Source organism: Panulirus ornatus, chromosome 1 (genome assembly GCF_036320965.1).
Source record: "Panulirus ornatus isolate Po-2019 chromosome 1, ASM3632096v1, whole genome shotgun sequence".
Taxonomy (NCBI): Eukaryota; Metazoa; Arthropoda; class Malacostraca; order Decapoda; family Palinuridae; genus Panulirus; species Panulirus ornatus.
In genome coordinates this window covers 93,463,784-93,491,243 of record NC_092224.1, presented here as the reverse complement: position 1 = coordinate 93,491,243, position 27,460 = coordinate 93,463,784, and the positions used below count along the sequence as shown (strand labels likewise).

The 27,460-nt window shown below is 42.7% G+C and overlaps 1 protein-coding gene across 4 annotated transcripts in view; it reads left to right on the top strand.

Annotated features, from left to right (window-relative positions):
- The first annotated feature begins 1,365 nt into the window (after positions 1-1,365).
- LOC139751036 (fibroblast growth factor receptor 4-like) overlaps positions 1,366-27,460 on the top strand; it is a 341,174-nt gene continuing 315,079 nt past the window's right edge. For all 4 annotated transcript variants that reach the window (XM_071666158.1, XM_071666179.1, XM_071666176.1 and 1 more), the window contains exon 1: positions 1,366-1,799. The gene's annotated coding sequence lies outside the window, so the exon portion shown is untranslated. The remainder of the gene's footprint in view (positions 1,800-27,460) is intronic.

Here is a 27,460-nt window from a genome sequence, read left to right as displayed (position 1 = left end):
TCGCTACTCAGATAACCGATTCAGGTCGGTGTATATTCGCTCGAGAACAATCCCACACGTCTTTCTTTTTTTTTTTTTTTTTATTCCGCGAGTGACTAAGGCGAGCGCGAGATATGTCGCCGAGAAAAACAAGCGTAATCAAAGAACGACATCGGAGTGTTCTCGAGCGAATACAACGACTCGACTCGGTATTCGCACAGCAGCAAACATAGGGAGGAGGAGAGAGCTGCCGGATGTTTCTTCCTGGCCATCTTGATGCTTTCCTCCCGGTGGGTGTAATAAACTTACTGAAGGCAAACGAACTTAATAAAACGATTGAAAGAGGCATCGAGGAAATTGACGCAAATGAACACACCAGCACGGAAGCGTCCGCGACTCATTGTGCTAACTAGAAGGATTCATGTTTCGTTACGAGGGTGTCGTGTGACCAGGTTTGTCAGGGAACAAGATTCAGGTCCATCGCTGACACAGTTGCCCTGCCATCTATGGTCTAACTCGGGTGTAATGTCGGTAAGAGAAGCCATGAATATTCCTGCCCATCACGCTATAATCAGTTTATATTCTATGAAGATGTTGCGGACGACATTTCAAATATCACAAGTTACATAGAATACATGATAAAAAACCCATCTTTGGCAGAGACTTAGACATATATCTTTACGCAATTGAATCGTATTTTATAATGAAGGATTTGAATTAAGCTAAAGCACAACAGCATCAAAACTAATTACAGGAATTCCATTAACTCTTGATAACCAGACTCGGAAAGAGTTTTATATAAGAATGACCCACGAGAGAGAGAGGAACCTTCTTCCCGTGACTTACTTGGACCAAGAAAGATTCTCCTGGGGCAATAAATTCTTGGATTAGCCCAGCATGTTTTGCCTCCGTAACCATCTTATAAGTGGCCGACTATAAATCCTGGAAGTGGCGTGTGTAATCCGCATTAACTTACTCGTGTTTTACAGACAAGTTGGCGGCAGTTAATCGATAATGAATCGCTAATTTAGCTTTCGGAGTTGCTTAGGTGCGGACATCAACGGAATTGGAACTCTTACCTCCAGACACGTGGATAATCAAGGTGTCTTTTCCACTTAATGTCAAAGCGCAATATAATATTTTGTAGTTTCCTCCTCCTCGAGAGTATGTGATCATTAACACGGCATTGAATATAATTAAAGTAGGTGCTAAATTAGGAGGAAAATAAGAGGATTTTATATGAATAATGTAGCTTAAATCCCCTTGCCCGCAACTTTCTTGCGATGGCAGAGTGACTGTGATTGGCCGGCTGGCGGGGTAGGGTGGGTACGTCCCTCCCCCAACTTAGCCAACCACGCGCGACCCTCCCTCAGTTGTGCCCAAACCCTCGAGACGAGCGAATGTGAGTGCCACTCTTGCAGTGCTTCCTTCTCCTTCACCTTGTGGTGGCATGTCGATGTTTTAAAGGCAAATTTCTTCAACTTATTTCTAGACTCGAGAAATAAGACAGTAGTTTTGAAGTGGATTACTCTTTACATGATATATGAGATTATCACAGTGACGTGCACAGTTATTGAAATAAATTCAGAAAATCAAAGATCTGAGATTTGTGTTTTACGTTTTTTGAGGAGATAACAATCCTGGGAAGTGTTATGGATTGCTTAAGTCTTGCCTAAATATTATTAAACGATTGTATTGCCCGGGAACCTTACATATACATATATACGCCACACAATAGTGCTAATCCAAACGAGCCAATTCGTGGAGTGTTTAATGGTGATTTTCACGCCTGCAATCAAGATTTGTCGACTAAAGTCAAGGTAAGTAGGCGTAACGAGGCACTACTGGTGCCAGAGGTAACCCTGCTGGAGAAGTGGTTACTGATGATTGAAAGTAATTCTGATGATAACGAACAGATGTAGATTTTTAGCAGCACCCGATAAAGGGATATTTGGCAGCGTTGAGCTCCAACATGGGTCATGATGCCAAGTCTGCTATGGTGGAGTAGTGATGTACACATTTCTTGTATTTGTTTGGTTCGTGGGGTCTCTCTCTCTCTCTCTCTCTCTCTCTCTCTCTCTCTCTCTCTCTCTCTCTCTCTCTCTCTCGTCCTGATTACTTATCTTACTCCACGACTTTGTGGTGGGTGTCATGATGTTAAAAGTTGTTTTGGAGAGTTTGAGATGTGCCTTTATGGAGCATGATACAAAAATAAATTGCTTACACTTTGTGTATGAAAAATCATTAGCATATTTATCCATGGGAGTGTTAAATGTTGAATTGACTGAGGTAGACTAGACTACAGAAATTAGATGGTACACGCGAACGAAGATGTGAATCATCTTTATCACTCGGATCACCTTGAACTGTTATAAAATGGAACATGATACAGGTTGATGGTGAGATTACTTTATCAGGTATTTTCTTTTTTTTCCACAATTATCTGCATCATTTGGTAATGCTTACTAAGGAATATTGTTCATAGATATGTCATCAACCTCGGACATGTTCATAAAACCAGGTAAATCTACAGTAATCTGTATTTATATTGCAACACTTGAGAGGTAACCTTTGTCATTTCTGCTGACGGTTTGCCTAGGTAAGTGGGTGGAGGTGTAGTACAGTTCTCAGTTTGTCTAATAGTGGTCGTGGCCATTTTTCAGGGCCTTTTTGTTCTGCAGTTTCTCTTCAGTTGTTTGATATACTTGAGGTTACGCTGTTAGATTACTCATTTCCTCAGGTAATGCCTCATTAACATTTTGGTAGCAATGTGCTCTTGATTAACGAGTGGAAGTTTCAAATCCCACAAGACACCATTGAAAATTATCCAACGTAAGAAAAATCATTTAGATTTTAAGGTTAGAATTCAGATGGTTAACAGCACGTGTGGACTTCTATATTACTACATTGCTGCTAACTTGATGTAAAGTTATAAGCGAAGTGATAACTGTTAATGTTTTGAATGTCATTTTGATGAGATTAAAATGATTTTCTGGTTGAATGAAAATTGGAGTAAGGAGGCGACCGGCTCACGGGACGGAGGGCTGGGCTGAGCGACTGGATGGTGGTGGTTGCTAGCTCTATCTTTTCTTATCAGCTGTCGTTGGCGGGTTGGGTTCTGGTGCAGGAGAGAGGTATGTATGTATCTTTGTGGTGCTATGAGGAAATTGGGTTCGGATGAGCGACGTCAACAAGGATAAAGAATGCGGGGACTCATTTTGATAGGTAGAATGTATCATAGACTATTCAGTGTGATTTAGAGTGTATTGTCTTGTAATGAAATATTCTAATTACATATATGAATTTTTATAGGGGAATCCAAACCCTTGGGAAGACTTTGCAATAGAATTCGTTAAATACCGCGATGACCTCTTTCGGAAGTGGGAAGGCCTTCGAGGGAGTGTCATACAGTGGTTTGGCAAGGGGTCGAGTCCTTATTTCCTCCCCTCTTTCTATAATAGGAACGTAACCATTAGACTTAAAAACTTCAAGTATAGTTTGATTGTGCATGAATTTCTCGATCCAGTTATTGAATTAAAGGCATTACGTAATTTTCAGCTTCAAGTATAGGTGAACTCTGACTGCTTCGGGCTTTTCATACGCGCTAGTGTTAATGTACGAAGACCAATCTCTGTTACTTTCGAAGGCACCATTATCTTAAAGAAGCTGAATTCGTCTGTTTTGATCAAATCCCTCTCCATAAGTAGCAATACCTCGTGATGATTTCTGAGGTCTACTCCGATAGGTTGAGTAGCTACAAAGTTGTCGTGTTCCTTTTCTGATCATGTAGGTAATTGGCCTACGGACTGCGGCCTCCAACAGCCTGACGAAACGGAGGAACAACTCTGTCATTTTCGTCCCAGATCGATCTGTTGGGGTATAAGACCTCAGAAACCATCATAAGGTATGCGTAAGAGAAGATAATGACCGAGATCTGGCTATGGGGGTAGAAGACCTCTGGAACCAACGCAAGGTAACGCCTCAGATCTTGCTTTCGGGGTAGAAGACCTCCAAAACCATTACAATGTATACGTAAAGTAAGATGAGGGTTCTGGACCAGCTGCGGGGGTAGAAGACCTCCAAAATCATCACAATGTATACGTAAGTTAAGGCCTCAGGCTCAGTTGTGGGGGGTAGAAGACCTTTGAAACCATTATAATGTATACGTAAAGTAAGGTGAGGCTTCAGAGCCAGTTGTGGGGGGTAGAAGTCCTCCAAAACCATTGTAAGGCGTACGTAAAGTAAGATCCTAGACCCAATCGTTGGGGATAGAAGAGTTGCGAAACCATCGCAAGTTGTGCTTAAGGTAAGGCAAGGTCCCAGTCCGAGCTGTAGGGGTTGGATACCAGTTGAAATGAAGTCTTCATGGGGTCTTACACCACCAACAGCCTGGCTCGTTTGGTACGTTTTGTGGGCACTCTAAAACTACTGTACATCCCATGGTATTCCCGATTACGCCGGACAAGATGCTGAAGAAAGTCTTTTGGGCCCCAAATATTTAACGTGTTGCTCTCTTTTTGTCCATATCGCACCTTTGGATTTCAGAGGTAGTTGTTTATAAACTCTATCATGCCTGCTGTGCCAGTATGATTTTTTTTTTTATTTCCGAGTGTGTTGGGAACAATACCTTTCAATTTTCCAGGTATAGATGATATATTTACCCAGCAACCAAGCAGATGGTGCGGGGTTGGAATCTTTGCTGTTGCCGGGGATTGTGTGTTCTATGAAAAGTGCGCGTTCATGTGCACTATATTTGTGTTATATATATATATATATATATATATATATATATATATATATATATATATATATATACACACACACACACACCTCTACCATCTGCGCTCTAGGCGGTATAGCCTCATGGATTTCATCTGTTCTTAGTAATTTAGTTCCTGTACCACGTTGATAAATGGGCAGTGAAAGATTTCTGAACGCTATCTAATTCTGTAATTTCGCCTTCCACGTAGGGTGGTGTTGGAACACAGCAGTATTCAGTCTAGGGGATTGGAACCACTATACGATATCCCTCTAGTCGTGAAAAGTGTCAAATTCACGAAAGAACCTTCTGGTTCTTGTTGACATTGTGAACATGTTTTGTCCGCAGTCTTCACATGATGAACGGAGAGACTAGACAGACGGTCATGGTACATTTGGTTTGGGAAGTAGGACAAATTAAAGTTCATAGTGTTAACAATTAAGACAGGTTCAATGACGTTACATGTGGCATAATCAGTAGGTAAGCTTTTCTGGCGTTTCCTGCGTGAAACGTTCCGTTCAGCTGCACATTGGACAGAGGGAAGGGTTATCTGTGCAACCATGTACAGCTTCTGAAATGCCATCTCATGATTCTCTGGTAACCTTATAAAGTTCAAAAGTGTATCGGCATTTTTTTTTTTTTACCGTTTTTTCTTTTCATATTGATATTTCATACGAACAACAAGCCTAGCCTAAGGTCTTGTATATTCCATTTTCACATTGTTAATGCTGAGATTTTCTGAAATGTCCGGGAAGGCGTCAGTTTTGAATGTTAAGTGCTGACGCCTTTTATGAAGCCGCCATTATCACTGATTAGTTCTGGGCTCAGTTACGATTATATCGATGACTGGCAGATACAGGTTTACACAGTATTGCTCTCACGTTCAGTCTGGTGCCTATACGTCTTACCTCTCATCTCAGGTTCAGTCTGAAGCCTGTTCACGTGTTACCTCTCATCTCAGGTTCAGTCTGAAACCTGTTCACTTGTTACCTTTCCTTTCAGCATCAGTCTGAAACCTGTTCACATGTTACCTTTCCTCTCAGCTTCAGTCTGAAGCCTGTTCACGTGTTACCTCTCATCTCAGGTTCAGTCTGAAACCTGTTCACGTGTTACCTTTCCTCTCAGGTTCAGTCTGAAGCCTGTTCACGTGTTACTTCCTCTCTCACAGATTGCTTCAAGGGTGCGGGAAGCAGTCGTTGTGTTCTTGATACCAGATTTCTTTCAGAATCTAAATGCCATTTGCTATAGCTAAAGAACTAGGCTTCCTTCAACGGTATTTCCACATTTCCGAGGTTTTTCTTAGCTGCTCAAACCTACACAGAGTAGCTACTGTACCTACCAACCAATATATGCAAAAGCTAAATTGTATTCGGGGTTTAGTAGGTAGTCATAGAATAAGTCTAAATCTCTTGAGTAATCCTGAAAATAAGATTAAACAGAAAACGAACTTCAAAGATTATAAGTTGCGGTCGGAGACGTAGGTTTTCACATCCCTCGCACTACCTGGGTTGATGAAGTTTATCTTAGACAGCAACTTCCTAACAGGTGTGAAGGTTCTCTTGATTGCATTGCAAGCTGAGCCCTTGGATGCCCACCGAGTATCAGATAAGCTTCTTTAGCTCGAGTATCTTTCGCGTCTACAGAAAGATACAGTTGACCCAGACACGAATATGCAGTTTTCCTCTGAAGTACATAACGTAAAATTCAGTTACGTCCTACGCACGCATCATGCATACATCAACAGATGGCAAGCTGAGCCGATGACTGAGACAACGAACAAAGCCAGATTGTTGTACACACTGGACATCTCTGAATGCCCACTCACATCTCTATCCGTCATGAATTGGATCAGCGCTCTTAAATAAGCACAGATTCTGTGTTGCTATGCTTTTACATCTCAAGGTCCCGCAGCAGCTCTCAGCGAACCCCCAGAACTCTCTGGTAAACAGAGAGTGTGATACCGCTGTGGACACCTGCTTCTGTTTACTAACGCCTTTACGGTATCCTCTTACAGCATCAAAGCAGAGCACCTGCTTGAGTCTGTCTGTTCCCTCACGGTCTTTTTCTTTTATTTACTTATAAAAGAAAAAGAGTGGGCTTCGTTTTGTATTGGGGATTGTGTGCGTGTGTGTATACGTGACATATTTGCAGTTTTAGGCCAGTTTTCATCTGTGTTTAGGTACGGTCATCAGTTTCACAAAGTCTCCGCCATTGTTGAGTGGTTCCTCTGCGCTAACACCTGCAGAAGAATAGCTAAGCTCTCACCGGCCCCGGGGGTGAGGGAGGGAAGTGATCGTTGGGGACGGGCCCTAAACCGTTATTTGAAGTACACATTGTGGTAATCATTGCTATGTTAGCGGGAGTGAGAACACCCGCTAAAGTTTCGATATCGTAGCGATCGTCTTCGGAGAAGGACGCCGTGTTCTTCACTTGAGCTGTGGGGACGCTGACTGAACTTCCTTTTGTTTTGTACGCTTGTGACACTGGCGCTCAAGTATGGCGTCTTCGTGTATTGCATTATGGTCAGAAAGACGCTTGCACAACATCTTTTTCGGAACGTATTCTTCCAACGACAGAAGTCATTGTTTACTTAAGTGTGTGGCCTCTGAAAAGCAAAGAAAATCGAATGCAGAATATTCCATTTCTTATGTTCATTCTTTCAGAGAAGTACTTTGAAGCTCCCCTTTGGCATATTCCACTTGTTCAAATATATATATATATATATATATATATATATATATATATATATATATATATATATATATATATATATATATATATATATACACATATTCCAAAGAAACAGCGTGAAAGTGACCCGTTGTGAAATCCAAGACATGTTCTGCGAGGGTGAGATTTCACAAAGGTTTGCACAGATCCATTACATATGGATTGGGGGGAAACGTCTGGTCAAGGTGGTCTTCTGTACCGCGCTTTGAGCATGTGAACTTGATGATGGTTTTCTCTTCCCAAAGATGGGAGGACTTTGAGATATGTGTCAATTCTCTTCTTCCAAAGTTGCTCTCTCGATTAGCTTGTCGAAGAGAGAGTTAGAAGCGGCCGCAGCACTGCATTTAGAATATGACTTTGATGCGTTAGTTTCTAGAAAAAGTCATGAAACAGGAGATTCGTCTAGTTAGATACACAAATGCAGTTGCGAAAGGGCATGGTGGCAGGTACCTACAGTTGGTGACAGGTACCTACAGTGTACAGGAGCGCTCAGCCAGGATGTGTTGGTTACCATAGATACACTATCACGCTGTGTCTTAGTTTTTGGTTGTGGAAAGTAGAAACTTTATGGGATGGATTCAAACAAGCCCTGCCAGAGATGGCACAACTATTCAACGCTATTAAAATAAAACCTGAAATTCTAATACTGTCTTCACTTTTTTTCATCTGTTGTATCAATTTATCATATGGAAAGATCACATGTTCATAGAATGATCCGGCTTGGAGTCGTAATTATGTAGCCACAGGAGTTTAGCGAAGATTCACTTTGTAACCATTTAGCGCAACCGCTCCAGATGATGAGCGTGGATGGCACGGCAAATTAGCCGGCCGGTAATGGCAAAATTACAAAATCTGTCGTACGGTTGCCGGCCGCAGCCACCAACAGCCTGGTTGAACCGTGGTGCACTCTCACACTGAACTCCTGTAGATGAATCGTTTCTGTTTTACTCCCGTTGGCGAACTGCTTCACTCTCCTTGTAAACATTATTACTCCTTATTTTGATGTATAAATTTACTTTCTTCTCCGCTCTTCTCAGCATTGTTTGTGGTATATGATTAGGGATTTAAATAAAAATGATACTAACATACTTAAAAGGGTTGTGGAAAAATGAGTGATAGTTGTGTATTTTTAAGATAGCCGTGTGACATTCTCAACAGCCACTTAAGGCCCGAGGGTCTGTGTTGATGCAAATTTTGCTCTTCATCTTTATATGAATTCTTTAACCAACAACAGTCCAAGAACTCAGAAGCTTTTACTCATGCATTTATGCGCGAGTTACTCAGAAATACCACGTACTTTGGTTGTGCCGTGTGTGTGTGTGTGTGTGACCAGGACACCCTCGCGGCTTTATGCCACAGTGGTGAAAAAACACCCCACAGGGCGGCTCATGCAAGCTTTGTATTTCATTGGTTCATGACACTTGAGCCAAGGCGGTGAGCGAGACAAGATCGCCAAGTGACGCTCGTCAGGTGATGGCAGAACTTCTGAAAAGCGCGTGAAATTTGAGATCACGTAGTGCGGTCCTGTGACGTTCGAACGGACAAGGATTAAGCGACTGGATTCTGATTTCCTGGTTTATATTTTCCATGTGAACCTCCATCTTATAATCGGATCATTTCTTTTTTTTTTTCCTCCCTGGAGGGTGTGGTTGTTCATTAAATGTTTGGGATGGCGGACGTTTCTGGGAAGGCGCCCCTTGGGGGAATTACAGTTCTGGGTAAGGTTAAGTGACTGGCAGTTTGGTTACAATGTATATTTAAAGAATTAGTATTTATGTTTGGTTACTTTAGGTGTGGAAAATCACCGGCGAAGGAACTGAGGTAGGGAAGCAAGTATTATATTCATTATATACCGGCAGTTAGGTCTTAATTGTTATCAATAATGATAATAGAATTGATGATAATGGCTGATTGCCGTGAAATAAAGAGGTTGAAAAAGGCAAAGACGTTGTAAAATGATTATGATGTTTTCACATCATGTTTCCTCAACATGTTGTTCAAGATTTTTCAAGCGGTTAAGGAGCGGAACTACGGGGAACAGCTGAAATCACTATGACTGTACTCTGGAACGCGGACAGATGTATATCATCCTTCAGAGCTGGGTCCCCAACCTTCTTTCAATGATAAATAGGTCCTTAGTAGCACAACTTGCATGGAAGGCTATAGTATATTACCCCTGAAATTTCAAAGGCTCAAGAGGTCCAGAAAGATAAAACACCTTTCAAGCACATTGCTTGCAGCCATCAGAAACAACATGTGGTGCACGGTGGAGAAATTTCCAAAAGGCGCCCTTGCCTGTGTGATGGTTACGCAGAGGCCTACGGGCCGTTGCTTCCCGCACACTGGTCTTCCAACAACCCAGACACCAGCTTGGACCCAACCAATATCTATAGGGATAGAAGACCTCCGAAGTCTACGCTAGGTAAACGCCTGTAGGGAAGTAACACCTTCGGTTCCCCTACAACACACACACACACACACACCACTCATCCGCGGAGCATGATAGACGCATTACGTTCTCACTTGCTAACATGCTCCTCCTCTCCTGTTAACATGAGCATTTTCAACTCCTACCATTTGCCGACTTCATGACAACCTGGATGTGGTCAGGTACTTTGACCGGTACGCTCTTAAACTTCTCACTTTGCATCTCATTCTATTTCTAACGTTAGGAGACAGCTTTAGTAAGGTCGGACAGGGTGGGAAATAGTTTCTTGCTCTAAAACAGTTACCTGGCCTGTTTATTCAAGGGTAAGTTTATGTATCTGCGAGAAGTTTAGCCAAGAGATTATTATTCCTTGTGAAGAGGCAAAATAATAACGAATTATGTCCTCTGGGTTCCTTTAACACGCTACCACTATGACCTTTAGAAACTTTCGTACATCTTCCGTACAGTTTGTAGAGTATGACAAAAGTAATAACTTTGCAAGGATCAACTGTCTTCATAGAAACGTTTCACCATGAAATTTACTGAACAGTGGGTCGTAAGATATCCATAAGATAGGGGTAAGCCGGTTATTCTGTATTCCTTTTGCGCCACCGCTCACGTGATAAGCAAGAGATGCACAATAGACTAATCGCTGATAACAACGACCAACAAGAAAAAAAAAATAAACATGTATTATGTTCGCAGAATAGATCGTGGTTAGTGATATTTTGACTCCTTGTGAAGCAACTGAGCTTGATTGTGGAAGGAGTAGCTTGATGGTGGTTCAACTAAATTCCCTGAGTTGTCATAACTCACACAGTATCTGTGCTTCATTTTTGTACGTGATGACTAGCGCATATTTGTTACAACAAGTTTAAAGTCTTGTTAATGTTCAGCTTTGGTTAGTTGATTTTAGTTATTGAACTTCATGCTGAAAATCTGAACAGAGGTTCGTCTTGATTCTTTTTATCCACTCTCTTAATGTGAGCTGTTATTATTATTACGAACTTCATGAAATGCTATTTCGTGCGGGATGGATAGAATGTCGAGGAAGTCTGTTGGTGGAAATCATGTTAGCTTGGTGTAGGCTGCGAGGTATGTTTGTTGTGTAGAACAGATTGCGCCTTCATGTGTTGGTCACTTACCGTATTATCTGAATCTCTTATGGAAATTATTTATGTGTACACGGTTGTATATTACGAGAAGTAGTGATGCTTAAAATGTGGCTGATAGTCGTGAAAGCAAACCGTGTTTGACTTTGTTTGCGTAACATTAAAGTAACGATATATAGCTTGAACTAGGATTACTGTTGTAAATACCTAACCTAAACCGTTTAAGATGTGAGGTAGTTGTATTGAAATCCGTTGTCATTCGCTGTAGCTGACGTATAGCGACAATAATCACTTCTTAGGAGAGCATGGACTTTAATTGTAGACAGCTGAGAACTTGTAAGCGTCCATCATATTGTTTGCTAACTGTGTTTGTTGGCGTGAAACGGTGACAAGTGATGCCCTCAGAAACAAGCTTGGCAGTGGTGTTTACAACGAGTTCTTGTTAGTGAAGGACGTGGAGTAGGTGTTAAAGTAAAAGATTATTTGAATGAGGTAGGTGGGCCATCCCACGGCTAAGTTATTAGGCCTTTTTGCATGGTGGTATATAGAGCCGGGACATATGGTGCTTATTATCCCGTGGAGACTTGCGTAAGTCATCAGGCGGTGGAAGGGTGTACATGTGATGGGTCGACTTGATTACCTTACCGAGGTCAGTATAAGATGAATGTGTAACGCGCCGGAGTTAATCTCTGCGGGTGAATTCGTGCGTTCTTTCGGTATCAAGGGTTAAACAAATGTCGAGATTCTCCGTATTAAGTTTAAAGTTACCATTGAGTGTATAAAAAGAAAATGTGTAGGTTAGGTTAGGTTAAGTTTTTTGAACCATGGACTACATGTTTTTTTTTTTCATGTTGAAGGCTTCAGTTGCGGACTAAAGTCCACATCAAGGCCGGGTCTTAAGGAATATACATAGAGAGGTTAAAGACAAAGAAGTTTTTACGTATTTTTGGAGTAAGTGAAAAACCTGTCCTTTATTACAATGTGCCGGATCTTATAGTTATTGGGAAAGACATTAGAGGGAAGAAAGTTCCAAAACTTCGAGATGTAAGGAAAGTTATCAAAGACTTACCACCATTAAGTTGCCAACGGCCACGCAGGTGCATATTTTAGTACGAAACTGTCCTGCACTAGATTTGGACCGTAAAGTAGTGACTGAAGTATAAATAGTAAAGAGGTTATATTACCATGCATGAATAATATTACTTAAACCATTTTATTTCATAAGATCACATCACAAGAGCGCAATCATGTTACCTCGAAGAATAGGGTAAACCTCTCATCACCCAAGGACCAGGAAGGAGAGAGAAGCGATACTGTTGTCAGTCAGTCTGTGCTGCGTGTGCTGAAAGTGACCATCTTTCCCAACCCGCCCGGGTCGTTCGCCTTCACATCGAGAATGATAGTTTCATTTCAACGCAATTGCAGTATATGCACTACCGGTGACCCCTGGGAGGATTCCCTGTTGATTATAGGGTTGTGAAGTCAAGGTGAAGGTCACGTACATCATGATATGTACTCATACAGGCGGGAGAAGTACGGCGAGGACAGCGAAGCGTCTAGCTGCTGGGTTGTGCTGTCGGGCGTATGCTGTTTCGAGGTGTGTGTGTGTGTGTGCAGTCGACCATTGCAGCTTGTCTTTGCTCGTTCATTGCAGCGGCATCCATTTATCATTTAGTTATTGTCTGAAGGTTTGATTCTTTCCACTCATTTTTTTTTTTTAATTGCGAGGAGAACTTGGGAAGTGAGAAATAGATAAGTTGAAAGTCGGAGTTTGGCAGCGCATATGTTATGATCTACGAGGTATCTTTTCAAAGGTAGTAGGAAAAAAATGAAATAAAAATTAACTTATTTTTGGGCATGACGATTGTAGGATATTAACAGATTCCGCCTCAGCGGAACCCGTTGTGTTGTTGTGTACAAGTGTGAACTCATGTGACCGACCAACAGACCGGCTCCGAGGTAGTAGCATGTCTCCTGCCTGCTCCAGGCTTCGGTGCCTTCTGGAACATGTGTGATATTTAACGTTTGGACTGTGGTGGTGAATATTAGATAATGGAACTGATAATGACAAGGTAATGACTTTTTTTTTTTATTGAATAGTGTTATTTTTCTCTGTCGAAACATCCATGGTAGCTGTAAGTAATCAGGAAAGCCTTTGATATTAGCTCACACACTGTAGTTAATCGTTATTGGATTGTTTCGGTAGGAATAGGTGTCTCACAACAGTTTTAACACCATTAGAGTTATTTGTAATTTGAAAAAAAAAGTAAAGTTGCTGTTTCCCTCTATGATCAAGATGTCGTCGGACATACTTGGATATACATGAAATACCAGTTCTTGAAGTACACAGTCTGTATGGCTTAGCTAGCCAGCTGTAACTTGCCATTAGCTACCAGTATATTCTCTACCCTCATGAGCATGACAGGACGACTCTATGAGTATAATGGCTTGACTCTTTGATCTGACCTGTAAGGGTATGGTCAAAAAGCCAGGTCAACGTACCCAAATAGTGTGAAATTTACCGTGCTGTTCTGTTGTCCTGACCTCGTGAGCTTTCCTCGTGCAAACAAAGCTGAATTCATTTCGAGGATGGTGAAGATGAAGAGGACCTGCGATTGTGCTGTCATTCAGAACTGAAGATAAAATTGTGTAGAACACTTTCAAATGTCCGGTATCACGCGCATCACTTGAGTAAGACATTCAAGTTATTGAAAGAGGATGTAAGCTCTCAGACTGTACCGTTACAACGACGCAGGAGATGCAAAATTATAAACATACCTACATCAAAGACGAAACCCCTTGCTTGAATGACAGTCGGGAGAGAATGTGTAAATTCCAGCCACAGGAGAGCAGGTATGTTGGAAGCATTAAGAAAATTTGAATAAATGACAGCAGCCCATGTTTGTTTAACATTCCAGCAGATATTAGGGAGACCTTTGAACTATTGACCACTTTTTTTTCGGGGTTGCACAAATCAACCAGGACAAAATATAATAAATGGAAGCATGTTGCTTCCAGCGGCCTGTCAGACTAAGCCATCTAGGATGAGGCATGGGCACACACTTAGGACTGTGGTATGTGCCGTTGTCTCTGGCAAATTTATTTTGCATCCAATGTTTATTCTCTGAAAGGTACAGCAAATGGATTACAGAGGTCGCACAGGGTCTTAGTCAAACTCTTGTGCAAAGTTGATTCATAATGTGAGCTTCAGTACATACTAGTTTCATATGGTGAGTAAAATACCGAGTAGATGCAAAAAGTGGATACAAACTTGAAATTTCAAATGTCTTGTTATTAACAATAAGGTTTTGTGACTTAGGATAGCAGTGCGTTAACCATTGTATCGTGTGTAAGGTATATTCACTTTGATATTCTTTTTAAACTCGTTTCGTGATTAAATTTGACATAGGTTTGCCATGTGTACTTATATATTAATTTCTAAATGAAGTATTCGAATGTGCTTGGTGGTACTTTGCAACTGTTTGTGGTGCTGATCCATTGAGCTCCCCTCCCCCGCATTGAATATTTTTGGTTAAACAGACATTTTGTATTGAAATACATTGCTAAAACCAGGCCGAAGGTTTTTAAAGTTGATGGTAAAGGACAAGAAGGTAGTGTAACTGGACCTGCAAGAAAAATGGAATAGAATAGAACATTATACGAATCTTATCGCTTGTGAGCACCTTCGGCAGGTCTTGAATTTGGCATTGGCCAGCCGATGTCGGTTGGTGAAGAGAAGGGCTGGAAGATGGAAGACGTTGCTGCTCTTCACTTAGCCTTAACCTCTCGAACGCGACGTTATGGTCCATGGGTATGTTGGCCTGGCCCTCTTTACTACGGGTTAGGTTCACAGGCCACGCCATCATACCGGGTCGGATCGAAGGACACCACCAAGGGTCGCGCCGTTGCACTCAAGGGTCATGCCACCGTGCTCAGGCCGTCCTCGCTCAGAGCGCCCTACCGCCGTGCTCAAGGGTCCTACGGTACACCGTGCTCAGAGCGCCCTCCCGCTGTGCTGAAGGATTAAACGAATAGCACAATTAACGTTGCATCATTCGGGTCTTTGCAGCATTATGAGCTGGAGGCGTAAATGATTCTTCTTTCGCCCGCTCCCGGAGACAGGCTTAGTGTTAATCATCGTTAGGAAGACGATATATTGTGCTTACGAAGCATAGTAGGTAGGCAGATAGATAGTATGTTATTTAGACTATATTACTGTGTTGTAAAGCGTCTTATTTAGACAGTATAATACTGTACTTTGGAAGGTTAGTTTGAAGATAGATAGTATGTTATTTAGACGTGCTTGCCTAGTTTATTATATTATATTGTTATAATTATAAAGGGTACAGATCATACTTACAAAGCGTAGTAATATATATTTTTGCGCTTGTAGAGTGTAGTAATATACATTTTTGCGCTTGCAGACCGTAGCTATATATTTTTCCGCATGTAAAGCGTAGTGCAGTATAGTATAATGCTTTTAAAACATTCGTTGATACAGTTTTGTGTTGGCAAAGAGTGATACTATGACATGTATTGGGTGGCAGGCAATCACCGACCAGGGAGTTGCTGCCTCCTGGTTAACGGGAGGGTTTAGTAATGTCAGTTAATGACCAAGCACTGCAGTTGCCTGTCAGGTTCCCTTCCCTGGCCTAGGTTAGTTCCTGTTCTTTCGATTTATCGCACACGAGGGTTACAAGCATTCATACAACTGACACACACTCTCTCCATCTTACGTTTAATACTTAACAGCTTGTATGTCGACGATTGAAGAATTCCCGGCTTGCGCAAAAGCAAGTTTTGAGACCACTGCAGCTATTGCACAAATAATTAATCGCACTGAGGTGGTAACGAAGAATTGTATTGTTGTGCTTTACTTTTTTTTATGTAAGTAGTGTGTGTGTGTGTGTGTGTGTGTGTGTGTGTGTGTGTATCAAGCTAACGTAAACCTAACGGTGAGTTTCGAAGTCTTCTCACTCAACTGTTGGCTCTGGGACCTTATCTTATTCGTTTTTATATCTTCTGATGGGTTCAAAGGTGAAGGAAGCTTCTAGCCAGACATCGCTGTCAGGGACCACGCTTTTTTTTATTGTTTCAGTCAGGCTGTTTGAGGCCGACGCCTGTAAGCGTAGGTGTCACCACATCCTGGTTAAGGTTAGGTACATTATCTTCCACATGTTGGAACTGTTCCAGTGTGCCCTACTAACTGTTAAGGCAGTGCGTGAACGGAGTTAGGCATTGTGATTGGGAATCATTTGTCGTTGGTCTGAATGCGTCTCACGTAAACTGTAATAAAACGGTAGGAACACCAGTCTAGTCTCACATCCAAACCCTCCACAAAATAGCCAACGAACTACGTAAAACACATGGGACTCTACGCCTAATTTTGCTCTTCTGCCGTCTTGTGAGATTGACTAGGCTGTAAAACAATCCACTCCTTGATCAACAAAGGACATGACCCAACCCTGAGTAAAGGCAAAAGCTACACCTCCATGAGAGGAGGGTATGACTAATAAATTCTTAAGACTATACAACATATGTGACGTGAGTTTCTGATGCAAACCTAACCTAACCTACTGGCAGGGCTTTCTCCACTCCTCTGCCGTGTTAAGTTGTTGGTATTCGTTTCTTAATATACAGTAGTTCCATTTCTACGTCCACCTCTTCCATAATGGAGTTGTTGAAGGTTTTCGCCTTTTATAAGTATATATTATCACCTGTGGCCCACCGCAAGACGTGGTTTATTTTCTCTTCAACGTACGGTAGTTTGTGAGTTGTCTTTCACTGATCTGGTATGATAGGCAAAGGATGGTATGAAACTGTGGTTCATGTTTGTGTTCATGTCTGTCAGGGAAATGAGAAGCGTTGAGAGACAGCAAGTACGGTGTTCCTAGGGCTAACATGCTAATACGGGCGAGGCTTCTTAAAAATATAAATGTGGACGGGAGACGAGAAGCTTCCAGAAGTTTAAAACTAGATTTTGTCCAATGGATGCTGTTTGTATTAAAGGAATATCAGAAACATATAGATGATTAAGGGGGGAGGGGTCGTTGTTCTTGGAATGCTGCAATATCCTAATGGTTGATAATTATAACCCTGGAAGTTGATTTTAGGCTCAGTCGTGCGTTGTCTGCATCGCTTGATTGCCAAAGCCGATTTCGAAGTCGATGTGATGAGCAAGAGTAATAGTGTTACTGATAACAGTGATTATGGTGATGAATATTACAAAATTGTTTGATAATGCTTTATGATTAAAAAAATATATATATAATCCGATCTGATAACACATCAGAGTGTACCCCCCCTTTAAAACCCGTTCAAAGGCTCCGTATAGAATATAAATGATCTAATAAAATCATTTAAGAATTTTTTTCTCCCATGGGTCAGCTAGTAGCGTAAAGAAATATAGTTAAAATCATGAACGTCTTTGCGGGATGGTGTACGGTGTTGATTTCTCATGTGCCGAATCTGTAAGGGATAGGGAGCTGTGGTTTCGGTGCATTGCACATGACAGCTAGAGACTGTGTGTTAACGAATGTGGCCTTTGTTGTCTGTTTTCCTGGCGCTACCTTCGCTGAAGGTGGGGGTAGCGATGCTGTTTCCTGTAGGGCGGGGTAGCGACAGGAATAGATGAAGGCAAGCAAATATGAATATGTGCATGTGTATGTATTTGTATGTTGATATGCATATGTATGTATTTGTGCGTATGTGGGTATATATATATATATATATATATATATATATATATATATATATATATATATATATATATATATATATATTTTAGTTTTTATTTTTGGTTTTACGTTGGAGGCTCCAGTCACGGACACAAGGCCACATCAGAGCCGGGCCTTCATTGAAAGATAGAGGTTAATGAAAGGTAAAAAGATGAGACATGGGAAAGTATTTACAAATTCTTAAGAAAGTAAGAAGCCTGTATTCTAAAGTGTGCCACTTCATCGTTACTGGGAAAGACACGAGAGGGAAGAGAGTTCCAAAGCTTCGAGAGGTGTAGGGAGAGAAGCTGGTATCAACAACGACCCATCCTAGAGTTGCCAACGGCCACACAATAATGTGACGCAGCAGCTTGCCGAGTATTGCGTGGTCTAGCTAGTGGTGGGTTGAAGCAGCCAGCACCTGAGAGCAAGAACCAAAATGATACTTATAGAAGAGGGGAAAGTGAACCAACATTGCGGTGTAGGGCAAGAGAGTCAAGTTTCGTAGTTTGCCTGGGAGAGATTGTACTTCGGGCCGCTTTCGACTCCTCTGTCAAGTAAGGAAGCAGAGCTAGAAGCACCTCAGGTGTGAGAGCAGGACTCCATACAAGGACGGATGAATCCTTTGTAAAAACGGAGCAGTTGTTCGGAGTAAAAGAAATTTCGACATTAAACAGGTCTCTCTAATCTCTTAGAGGCAGACTTAGGTATTTCCGTAGTGTGAGGTTTCCAAGACAGAGTGGCATTAACATTAATACCAAGTACGTTTCCTGAGTCCAGAAGTGGAATTTACAGAACCGTCGAAGGAGAGAATAAAGTTGTGGTAGAAAGATGGGTAGAGACTGGGTCTTGGAGGCATGAAACAACCCGATTTCGTCTCCCCCACTTGAGATATTCTGTTTAAGTGTGAGTTTATTGAGGAAGTTATGTCGAGACGAGATGCTGATCGAGTGAGATAAGAAGGAGCAGAATTGAAGGATGTGGAGGAATGCAGTGTTGAGTCATCATCGTATGAATGCATTTGGTTATCTGTTGAGGAAAAGGAATCGTTGAGAAAATGGAGAAAAAGTGTAGGAGACAGGACAGAACGTTGAGGGACACCTTTGTTAATGGTGAATAAGAGGCTAATGCATCAATAACCACGGAGATAGATCGACTAGAGAGGAAGCTGGATATGATGAGGGAGGGAAGCCAGAAGATGGAAGCTTAGAGATGAGACCCCGATGCCACACCCAGTCCAAAGCTTTGGATATATCAAAGGAAACTACATCGGATTCCCTAAAATCTTTCAGGGATGATAACCAGCCATTAGTAAGATAGGGAGAAAGAGATATATCACCAGTGGATCTCGCTTGACGGAAGCTATACTGGTGATCAAAGAGAAGACTGTGACATTCCAGATGTCATGAGGATATGAGAGTTGAGGAGGGAGGGATTCAAAGACTCTAGAAATGTCAAGGCGAGATCAACTGGTGATATTTCCTATTATACCTATGTCGCTTCATCATCCGTAGAAGAGTTTGGGGGAATTCTATTCAATTGTCTCGATATACTCCAAGCTAGTGACAGGGTGTAGGCATCGGGGTGTCATCTCTTCGGCATACATCGTACTAGTTTTGTTTTGTAAAACTCGAAGTTGTGTTTTTTAGATTCGACCATACCGCAGTATTATTATCAAAGTCAATTTAGCCTGTCTACTGATTAGTAAAGTCAGTTATTTCATTATCAATTATTGACATAGATAAGTTAAAGGCACCTCAATACAGCCTGCTGACTTAACAGCAAATATACGTCAAGTTACTTTCGGCCTTCTTGAATAAACGCATATCAATTTAGTGTGTTAGCTTGGTTCAAGATCCTTAAATGTAGCCCAAATGTTTAATACCAACATGCACACTAGTATAGTTGAATATAGGGTAGTGTATCTGTAAGTACCCCCCCGTCTATTGTTTGGCATGTAACGTGCACTGTGTACTTTTGTTTTATTGAGTGGGTATATTTATGAGCACCTGTGTATTGGTTTCGTTATACGTCCTGGAACTCGCGCAGGCCTGGCTTGCTGGAACCATTAGCGCCCAATCAGCGAAAAATACGGCATCTCAAAAGGACGTTCGCGACAAGTTGTGACTCACTCTGATGATTGTAGGATGAAGGGAGAAACATGCCTTGAATATTGTGTCTGAATATTAGTTCTGATATATATATACTTCCCACATATTCTCTGCGTGTCGTAAAAGGCGACTTTTAAAAGGGGAGGGAGCTGGGGGGCTGGAAATCCTCCCCTCCAGTTTTTACTTTTCGAAAAGAAAGAACAGAGAAGGGGGCCAAGTGAGGATTTTCCTCTTAGGCTCAGTCCTCTGTTCTAAACGCTAGTAGCATTCCCGCCTGTTGCACAGGGGTCCAGGGTTCGATCCTGGATGTTGGAGGTTTGTATGTTCTATGAAGGTGAGCGTTCCTATGCACTTTGTTCATATATATATATATATATATATATATATATATATATATATATATATATATATATATATATATATTATTAAGCTGTGGTACGACTCATAGCTAGAGCATGAATTCCATAATAAGCCTAGAAAGACACACACAAGTCTACCCCTCGAGCGCAGCGGTGGTACGACCTTCGAGCACGACGGTACGACTCTGGAGTATGAATAAGCTCTGACCTGACTGGTAAGGGTCAGGTCAAATGCCAGACCATCATACACAACGGTGGCATTGTCACGTTGAAGGGTTGAGCCGTCGTACACAAGTGGGTACCGTGATGATGTAAATATCCGTAGATATTTTCAGCTTTTTTGCATTTTGCTTTTTCTTTTGGCATCTGCATTCGTGTCGAACGAAGCTTCTCTCTAATAGGAAGATGGTCAACCAGAGTTTTTAGGGGATGCGTGAGCCATATACCTACTGTGATAAGGGCAAAAAAGGATCGTAGGTATAATTTGAAGAAAGTCAGTCATTTCGTTAATTCATTGCATCTTTTACTTCACTTTTTTTTGTGGGTTAATGGGATTATAAGAATAAATCTTTCGTATTGAGATTCATACAAATATATATTTTTTCTATTTGTTTTTCTTGATGAATAAAGCATGATAGATTTTTTTTTTCAGTCTGATTCTAGTTTCTTCCAGAAGAATCATCACCCAAGCGAATTTACCGCAACCCTGCACACTCAGCCAGCGTATGAGTTTAGTTTATTTTGCTAAGATTATAAAAATGTCTTACGATCTGGATAAGATGCAGTAATTACACTATCAGTCACTTTTCATCTATAGTAAATAAAACCACAATTAAAGTGCTGCAAGGAAGTGGATAATTACTCATGATTTTTTTTATTTTATTATTTATTGAGTAAAGTTGGCAGCGTGAGTTATGCAGACTAAAGAGAATGTTTCCCGGGGTAACTTAAATAGATGTCTTTATGCTTGGGATGTTTACATGAGGGAGGTTGCCGGTTATTTATAGGCCGTTCTTACAACTTTTTCGGGAATATTCTTAGCTTGCCGGGTGACAAGGGGTAACCTCTCACTCCGAACAGAGCCCCATGTTCAGCCCAGCTGCTGAGCATTTGAAGAATTTCAAAAATAAGCAGAACGTTGTTTCTAATGTGTGTTCAAGGTCTTTGAATCGCATGACGGTCTCATTGGTGCTTCATGTGTCACACCTTCTCTGGCGACATCACTCGAGTGCTGCTGAAGCAGGAAGAGCTTCCATAGCGCTGGTGAAGCGAGAGTCCCTGGAGAGCTCTGTCTGTTAGCCTCGTCTGGCAATTACAGTGTTCATGGTGCACCAGGTCGGGTAAAAAGGCATGGTGCGTGACGCGGAACTGGAGTCGTGGTGAGGCAATTGCTATCGAATGCGTCGAATTTTTACGCGCCCCCAATGCGTGCAGACCGAGGGAGGGCGTCGTGGTTTATTTAATGTGTCTTGGTCGATCATCGTTATTTCGTTAACTCTGACCAGTTTCGTTAGCGTCGTCTGATCATATTTCTTTTTAACTCTGGTTCAACGCGCGCGCGCGCGCGTGTGTGTGTGTGTGTGTGTGTGACTCGACCTTTCCTTGTTTTCGACAGAGTTGAATTACATTGAGGATTGCTCTAAGAGCATTTAAAAAAGAAGACGCTTTAAAACTACAAACAGAAAAATATCTCCGATTGCCCACTAATATTAACATGCTCTTTGATGAAGATAAGTTATGTTTTGTTTAGCTACTAGTAAATTTAAGTCATTGCGTTTATATCCCTGGCTAACCACAAGAGCAGCTTTATGCCAGCTTTGTGAATAATCATTAAGACTGACACTCCAGTGTTTGGGTAAGTGTTTGTGTAAAATCCATTTTTTTCGTTGTATTTAAGTATTTCTGTTTTTAGCATGTGAATGCAGCTATTTCAATATGCTTCAATTCTATTATTATTATTATTATTATTATTATTATTATTATTATTATTATTATTACAAGCTTGGCTTAAACTGTGATAAAGGAAGCATTTCCAATCTATCACGAAGTATTCACCAGTTTCATACATGGTTACTAGCGAGGGTAGACGACGGTACAGCGGCCCTCAAGAGTGTGCGAAAGCAGCTTATGTGTAACCAATGATTGTCACTAATGGAATATGTTTATGCGAGGTTTTTGATGAGTATTGTAGAACACTGGGCCTTCATATAGGTATTTTTATATGTATAAAACGTTTGTAGAAAATGAGTTCTTCATATAAGTATTTATATGTATAAAACGTTTATAGAAAATGAGTTCATATAAGTATTTATATTCCTATGAGTCCACGGGGAAAATGAAACACGAAAAGTTCCCAAGTGCACTTTCTTTTGGCGTCCTAGCTTCGTCTCTTCGGTGTATATCAACTGACTGTTATATTTCTCTCTTGTGTCTCCCCTGATGTGATTATTACACGAAAGTGCACTTGGGAACTTTTCGTGTTTCATTTTCCCCGTGGACTCGTAGAAATATCTTGATCACGCGCAAAATTGTGATCCTTTCCAACAAGTATTTATATGTATAAAACGTTTGTAGAAAATGAGTTCTTCATATAAGTATTTATAGGTATAAAACGTTCGTATTAAATGAGTTCTGTTTATGTAATAAATCACCAGGCTGAGCCACAGGGGTCGTTTGAGTTAAAGCAGTGTAATGATTTTTGTATACTGGTGAACTTACCTTTTAATTTAAAACCTGTCGAACCGGTTCTACTGGAAACCGTTATTTATTTCTATTTTTTTTCTACGTGTAGGATGCACAAGTGGTGTAGTATCAGAGAGATGGTTAGGGGGTAGTTAAGTTGGGTTTGGAGCCAAGGGGGTTTTGATCATGGCGTAAGTGGAGGTAACTCTAGGTTGCGTGGTGTGGCGCGTGGTGTGTGTGTGTGTGTGTGTGTGTGAGGACCACGATTGCTGGTGTTGGTGGCGGCGCCGGGTCTGCGCTGTGGGATGGGGCGCGCAACCGCCACAGACGCCATTGGCAATCGTTGTCAAATTAAACTTTTAATCAGCGATGCGCGAAGCTGCTCTGATTATTTTCTCTTTTGACGCAAAGTGTTTACATAATGAACTGTTGGGTTGTTAGCTATCAGGATTCTTTTTGAGTATTGCCTAATTTTACGATGCTCATCTGTGTGATTTGGGATAGGCTATATATACTACGTGGTATACGTACACTAGAAGTTGTTCTGTTGGATTTTGACGTGCACGATGACGGCCAATAGAGACAGCAGATATAGTAGCGTGTCGTGTCGATCGTTTTTGCCGTGTCTTCAAAATGCTTAGAATAAGCGCCGTAAGGAGAGCTAGCCAGTGGAGGAATTTGAAATTGATTTTGATACTTGCCGCAAGAGCGGCCAATTCGTCGTTAATTCCAACCTATCCTTGTGGGCGATGGACCTTAAATGATTGAAATACTTCGTAGGTTACACAGTGAGAAAGGTGTATATGTGGTTCGGGCACACATGAATTATTCGGCAGTTTACACATGGGTAGGTGAAGTTTACAACAGTTGATTAATACTGATCGGATGACATAAGTGACTAAAAGAGCTATTTACCAATAGGCAAAGTTATAATACTTCACAAGTATTCGTGTTGTCATTGTTATACATGAAGGTAAGTAGGAGTCGCGACGAGTTTTGTCGTGTTTCTGATCAAGCTGAGTTTGGCGATACACGACTATGTGTTTCTAGCCTTAGAAGTTTGGTGGAAATGATAAACATAAATGGAAATTTAGGAAAGCCCTAGTTGCTAAGAAGTGATAACTTTGCTACGTGACTGGATCCTTTGACACAAAGTCATTGTTTATCAGATACGTTTGGTTTAAAGTCGCACCATATTGCAAGGCTTATACATCATGGCATATCCCGGTATGATCCCAGAGCCATGTATTGTGGTATATCCTTCTCTCATCATGGCATACGCTGTCGCACACGCATCATAATATCCCAGCGGCTACGCACAAGGGCACATCCCGACCTCATCAAGTTATCACACCCCATGACACATCCCGAAGTAATCCCAGCAGCGGCCAGACCTTGTCTCACATACATCCCACGAATCCCATCAACCATCTACCTGCCTCGCCTCCGGAAAGAAAAAAAAAAGAATAAATCATCCCGGCTGCAAACCATCATGACCTTCGCATATCTCATTTCCCAACCTCCATGCAACCTCCCCCATCATCCCTCCGGTCACACACACACACACACACACACACACACACACACACACACACACACACACACACACACTATCCATCCCGCCGGCCACGTATCCCAGTCATCATCGTCCCCCCTACCCCACACACACACATCCCACTACCCCACCACACCACACACACATCCCGTTCGACCGGGGGACTTCCCAACCATCCTGCCATCGACGCATCTCAGCCATCACACACAATCCACTCATCCCAATCCACCCTCCGCATCCCAACCATACCATGGGCCACACACGCCAACCAACCCCCATCACCTTACACACATCCCAGCCTAGCCTAGCCCAGGTAAACCCCGGGACACCGCCCACGATAATTCGTGATGCAGTGTGGCACATTCCCTCGTGTTTTGTACGGCGGACGATAATTCCCCACCGGCGCCAAGGATGATAATCCGTCCATTAGGAAACACTCGGGGATGCAGATGAGCACGCACGGCCCTGACGTATTGTCTAACGGCCCGATAATTTCCGACAGCGAAGACTTTGATTATCTCCTTCCCATGCTCAAGCCGCTTGCCTTCCACGACTCCCTCGATGGCAACAGCGTTTTAACTATGTGGCCTCGCTTGTTTTGGACTCTTGTTGTGTTTTTTTTCCCCGGGATTTTCGCTTATGATCCAAGAAATGTTTCGTTTTTAATTCTACGATTTCTCTCTCTCTCTCTCTCTCTCCCCCTCCACTCGGCGTGGGAGATTAGAACTTTTAATCTTTTTTTTCTTTTAAGAACTTTGTGTATATGATTTTTTTCTTTTTCCTTGTGAATGAAATGGGTGTGTTTGAACTTACAACATTGGTGTATGGCTGGGTGGTATTTGTTGGGGGGGAGCTGTTCGGCGCAGGCGCCGCCCGATTGGGTGATGAGGTAACCTCACCTTGCCTTTGAAGAGGTTTGCCACGCCCTAACGCCTGCCAAGCTGCCACACAACCTCTACTGGGGTTTGGCGGGTGGGGGATGGGGGGGGGGGGGTTCGAGCCTGCTAACTCATTTGCCTCTATGACCACTGTGTGTGTGTGTGTGTGTGTGTGTGTGTGTTGTGATCTACGTGTCTGTCGTAAACGCAGACTAACGCAAGTGTGTTCGAACTAAGAGCAGCAAAACATTTGGTCGGAGATCGAGTTGTGAGGGTAGATAACCTCGGAGATCTTCGTAAATTTTACGTAAACGCAAGATTAGCTCCCATAGCCATCTGTGGGGGGTTAGAAACCCCCTGAAACCAACCTAAGGTATACGTCGAGCAAAGTAAAGTTCCAGACTGAGTTGTGAGGGGTAGAAGACTCAGACCATCGTAAAGTACACTTAAGGTAAGGTCCCAGACTGGGCTGTGGAGGGTAAGAAGACTTGCGAAAGCATCTTAAGGTAAGATAAGGTAAGGTATGGTGCTGATGGCGTTTGGCAACGCTATTTCTTGTTTTTTTTCTCGTAGCTAGTGAGGTCATCATTGGTATGGAAGGTCATCAAACCATTTACAAGACTTTAAAACCCTTCCATTAACTTGGACGAGACGGAACACTGAACACGCTAGATTAGGGCTCCCTTTGGGGGGTATTTGAGGTAGGGTCATCCGTATGTACGTGCACAGGGAAAGGGAGGCAGTGTCGGCGCTAAGATGACCACGGTGTGACGGGTATTTCCCCCTCCCCCCCCTGCGGTGGTAGTGAAGCCAGTGTTACCAGGAGAGGGCTGGGGGGTTTAGGAGGCTCCTCCGACTTCGCAGCTTCGCTGTGACCTGAAGGCGCTGTACTGTGCTTGTTGCGGTGGTTGCCATGCTTAGCTTGCGACAGCCAAGGTAGTGAGTGCGTGACAGCCCTAAGTGGCGCGTGACAGCCCTAAGTGGCGCGTGACAGCCCTAAGTGGCGTGTGACAGCCTTAGGTGGCGTGTGACTGCCCTGGATGACGTGTGGCAGCCTTAGGTGGCGCGTGTGGCAGCCTTAGGTGGCGTGTGACAGCCTTAGGTGGCGTGTGACTGCCCTGGGTGACGTGTGGCAGCCTTAGGTGGCGTGTGACAGCCCTAAGTGGCGTGTGACAGCCCTGGTGGCGCGTGTGGCAGCCCTAAGTGGCGTGTGACAGCCTTAGGTGGCGCGTGTGGCAGCCTTAGGTGGCGTGTGACAGCCTTAGGTGGCGTGTGACAGCCCTAAGTGGCGTGTGACAGCCCTACGTGGCGTGTGACAGCCCTGGGTGGCGTGTGACAGCCTTAGGTGGCGTGTGTGGCAGCCTTAGGTGGCGCGTGTGGCAGCCCTAGGTGACGTGTGACAGCCTTAGGTGGCGTGTGTGACAGCCCAAGGTGGCGTGTGACAGCCCTAGGTGGCGTGTGACCACACTCACACCTTTGTTATCGTCGCTTTGTGATCTTATCCGCCCGCTCACCACCCACACCTCACCACCCACACACCTCACCACCCACACACCTCACCACCCACACCTCACCACCCACACACCTCACCACCCACACCTCACCACCCACACCTCACCACACACACACACTGGTGCCATAGTGCTATTCATTATCGATGTCTACCCTGCTCGGTGTCATTATGTAATCCTCGATAAGGAAAGAAATGACGGTAGTCTTAGATATGAGTCAATGGCGTGCAGGCGGCTCGACCAAGCCCGCCTGACGTGGGTGAGTGCCACCACATCATCGCCAAGGTCATTAGACAAACTCGGTGGTTCGTACTTGTATATATATATATATATATATATATATATATATATATATATATATATATATATATATATATATATGTATATATATATATATATATATATATATATATATTGTGATTGTGGTTACTCTGTGACACCGAGGGCCGCGTCAGGCATAACCACCCACCCGCTGCCTTCAACACCATGACTGCTGAGCAGAGGAGCGACAGACCAGGTTGTGGCAGAAGGGGAAAGGGGTAGGTGGTGGGGGGGTATGTGACCTTTGAAACCATTGGAAGGTAGGGCCCAAGACCCGGTTGTAAGAGGGTAGAAGACCTCCTTAACCATCGTAAGGTAT